The sequence below is a fragment of the Jaculus jaculus genome, chromosome 12 (genome assembly GCF_020740685.1).
Source record: "Jaculus jaculus isolate mJacJac1 chromosome 12, mJacJac1.mat.Y.cur, whole genome shotgun sequence".
In the NCBI taxonomy this organism is placed as follows: Eukaryota; Metazoa; Chordata; class Mammalia; order Rodentia; family Dipodidae; genus Jaculus; species Jaculus jaculus.
In genome coordinates, this window is record NC_059113.1 from 39090317 (window position 1) to 39094658 (window position 4342).

A 4342-nucleotide genomic window follows, 5' to 3' on the forward strand; every position below is an offset into this window, starting at 1 on the left:
TCTCCTTCTCCCTCCCCTCCTCTCTCTCACTCTCTCTCTCCTCCTCCTTTGTATTTCTACTTCTCAGACTTCTCTCTTTACTTTTCATACAATATGCTTTATCAAATATAGTCACTCTATTATCAGCCAAGTATACACTCAATGTTTGTTGTATTACTATGGAAGTATAATCTCCTTTCTGATAAAGGAATCCTGTTTATTTCTATTGACTGACATATTAAAAATACACTTACACAAACATGATTCGATTTTTTGAAGGACCATAAAGCAGGCTTTCCTGCAGAGATCAAAGGGCTCACTTCCTATCAGTGATACATGGGGCGGCATCTGTTTCTCTGCCAAGATAAGAGCCAATATCTCAGCAGAACTAATTTCAGAGCATGCCCAGAAGACATCTGGTAAATGCTTTCTACCAGCCCTTGTTGAACCTTGTACCACACTGTCTTACAAACACCAGAGAGCAGGATGCTTGGGGCTTGTGACTGCTGGGTGGCAGTACCTGTGGGGTCCTTAAGAAGAAATGTGTCCCAGGCAGAGGCGTTGGATCACCATGTGAAGAAACATCTGGACAGGAGAACAGAACTATTGGCCAAGAATAGGAGCAGTAATTCCTGGATGGTATGATCCCAAAACAGTCTGTAAGTCACAGTCAGGATGAAGCTGCCCAGGTATTACTTTTTCTACTCAAGATGCCAACCTTGAGAGAGGACTCTAGTATGTCTCTCTAATTCTTCCCATTCTCTCCACAAAGAACCATGCATGTGGTAGTACCAACCACTTTGCTAAGCCATGCACACAGCTAGGTGTTTTGCCCCTCATCCATCCGTCCTCCAACCTTTTACAGGCAATCCACTGCATGGAGCCAGCCTTTGCAGTAGGTGCCAAAAACAGCCCAGAGGAAAAGATTCCAAGTCCCTGTCACCAGGGGACATCAACTTCAAGCAAGACTATGAAAAGAAGTGTATTCCTTTATTAGAAAGTTGGATTTCTTAATCAGAAAGGTGTCTATAGAAATTTTTAAATGAGAAGATAGGGCTGAAGAGATGGCTAAGTGATTAAAGCACTTGCTTGTGAAGCCTAAGGACCCAGGTTTGATTCCCCAGTAACCACATAAGCCATATGCACAAGGTTATCCAGGCATCGGGAGATGGTTTTCAGTGGCTGGAGGCCCTGGCACACTGGTTCTCCATCACCCTCAAATAAAAATAAAGTTAAATTAAGAAGTTTTAAAATGAGCAAATAAATTGACATTGTCAATCCAAGGAGCCCTCTGCAAAGAAAACGAAAGCAAAGTAAGGAGATAGAGAGAGGGTATGATTCCAAATGGGCACGCCAGGGCCTCCAGCCACTGATAACAAACTCCAGATGTGTGCCCCCTTGTGCATCTGACTAACATGGGTCCTGGGGAATCGAGCCTCGAACCAGGGTCCTTAGGCTTCACAGGCAAGCGCTTAACAGCTAAGCCATCTCTCCAGCCCCCAATAAGACTCTGTAAGTGCAGAAGAGAAAAGCTGGTGAAGGATGAGTCCAAAGCTTTGGAGTTAGCCTCTGGAAAAGTTGGTGGTGCCATTTATAATTAAAGGGAACTTGGAGGGGAAGAAGTTTGGGAGGAATAAAAACAGGGCCTTCCATGAGATGGAAAACATGCCTGGTACTGAAAACCTAGTAAAAACCTATGGCAGGGGGATGTCACGAGCCCTCGGGGTGAAACACCTGCTATTGTCTGGCTAAATACTCACCAAACTGCAAACATATTTCTTAATGCTCATACCCATATATTAATGCTACTCTCACTTTTGGTTAGAGAAGCTTCTCTTTTCAAATGGTGGTGGTCACTGGGTAACACAAAAGGCACCATAGTGCTGAGAGGTGACAGAGGAGTGCTCAGCACTGCAACATCTCTGCCACACCCTCCGAGGCCCAGGGTCCATTGCAGGAAAGGTGGCAGAAAGAATGTACAAGCCAAAGAAAGGGTAAGACTGCTTACAGTACACTTTTCCAGATACAAGTCGCCTGGATATCTGTGACTTCACAGTGCCTGCACTACCTACAGACTCTCATAACAAGAGGAAAAGATGATGACATCAAAATAAAAGATAGACTGATTGAGAGGGGGAGGAGATATGATGGAGAATGGATTTTTGAAAGGGAAAGAGGTGGGGAGGTAATTCTCATGGTTTATTGTCTATAATTATGGAAGTTGTCAATAAAAAATGTTTAAAAGTCCAGATATGGTGGTATACATCTTTAATCCCAGCACTTGGGAGGCAAAGATAGGAGGAGGGTTGCCATGAGTTTGAGGTCACCCTGAGACTACATAGTGAATTCCACATCAGCCTGGGCTAGAGTGAAACCCTGCCTTGAACAAAAAAGAAAAAAGAAAGTTTGAAAAAAGAGCATGGTCTTGGACATGTCATAGGAGCAAGGTGTAAGAGGGATGAATATGCGCTGGGAGGAAGATTCAACAAACCTATCCATCCATTCTTCTGACTGGCCACCATCATTCCATCTTCTTTCTAAACCACAGCCTTCAGTATACCTCACCCCTAATACTGCAGCATGTATATCATTAACTACAGCCCCCTCTCTCTCTCTCTCTCTCTCACTCTCTCTCTCTCTCTCTCTCTCTCTCTCTCTCTCTGTGTGTGTGTGTGTGTGTGTGTGTGTGTGTGTGTGCTATATTAATGTGATACTTTACACACAGAAACTGGTAAATCCCATGTGTACAGATGTACAAACATGCACTAGATAACTGACGCCCCCCTCAAGATGCAGAGCAAGGCCGTCACCAAAGCAGCTTTCTTGTGACCTTTCCCAGCTCATTCTCACTCATTCCCAGGGGGAAGGCTGACCTGACGGGCTTCACCACAGATGACTTCTCATACACAGAATCCTGCATGGGCTTTTCTGTGCTCCACTCCTCTCAGCAGAATCTTTGCACTTCTGGGATGCAAAAGTATGTCTTTAGTAAAGTAGAAGTTGACTTGTTGACCTCCTTTTTTTTTTTTTTTTTCAAGGTAGGATCTCAATCTAGCCCAGGTTGGTCTGGCACTCAGTCTTCAGTCCCAGGCTGGACTTGAACTCATAGCAATCCTCCTACCTCTGCCTCCCGAGTGCTTGGATTAGAGGTGTGTGCCACCATACTCAGCTTCCTTTTAATTGATAATAATCCATTATGTGAATGTGTTATAGTTCATCCACTTTCTTGTTGATTGCAATACTTGTTCAGTAAAGAACATTATCACTTATTAACAAGTTTCTAGTTAGGATGTGCTTCTTTCTGTTAAGAATTATCTCTCAGGGGCTGGAGAGATGGCATAGTGGTTAAGCACTTGACTGTAAAGCCTAAGGGCCCTGGTTCAAGGCTCAATTTCCCCAGGACCCACATAATCCAGATGTACAAGGTGGTGCATGCATCTGGAGTTCATTTGCAGTGGCTGGAGGCCCTGGCATACCCATTCTCTCTCTGTCTCTCTCTCCCTCTCCCTCTCTCTGTCTATCACTCTCAGATAAATAAATAACTAAAAATAAATTAAAAAATGAATTCTCTCTCAGCTAAAGCTAATAAGATCTGAGTCTTGGCTTTTAGAAACTTGATCTTTGACATCAGAAAGCTATGAGATTTTATATTTTTCATCTCAAACTGGGTGACGTTTGGCCAGTTACCCAACAATTCTTTTCACATCATCATCCAGTAATAAAAATATCTGAGGATTGCCATACAGCAACTGTGGCATGCAATATGACAACAGGGCAGAAAAGCTTTGTGGAGACAATGTCTATTATAGCCACCTTTTATTTATTTTCTTAATTGTGCTAGCAAGAACCTATCGTATAATGTGGGTTTTTCCATTTTCATTTATTTACTAATGAGAACTTTATTGTATGAACATATATTGCATATTGGTCATATATTCACATGGGATTATACTTTTATGTTCCTTCTCCCCCACTCCCATTCTACTGAGGGCCTTTCTCAGTGGGGTTATCAATATTTGTGTGGCATCAAGAATGCACCAGTCAGTCTCTGTGGGCAGTGGCAATGCCTAAGAAAATACCTTCTCACCCTGCAGCTCTTATATTCTTTCTCTCCCCTCTTTGACAATGTTCCCCAAGCCTTGAAGGGTATGTTGTAAGTTTCCTTTAGTGTGGAGCTCTCAGAAGCTCTGATTTTTTGCTTTGTTGAGTTTTGAGTCTCCTCAGTGTCTACCACCATCTCCCTGGAGAAGAATCTCAGGCTGACAGTGAGAACGGTGCTTAGATTTAATCCTTCTTTTCCTATGGAATGTTTCCTGGGCCCAGGCAGATATGATAGAGATGATTCATCTTGTGCTAGGCAGTC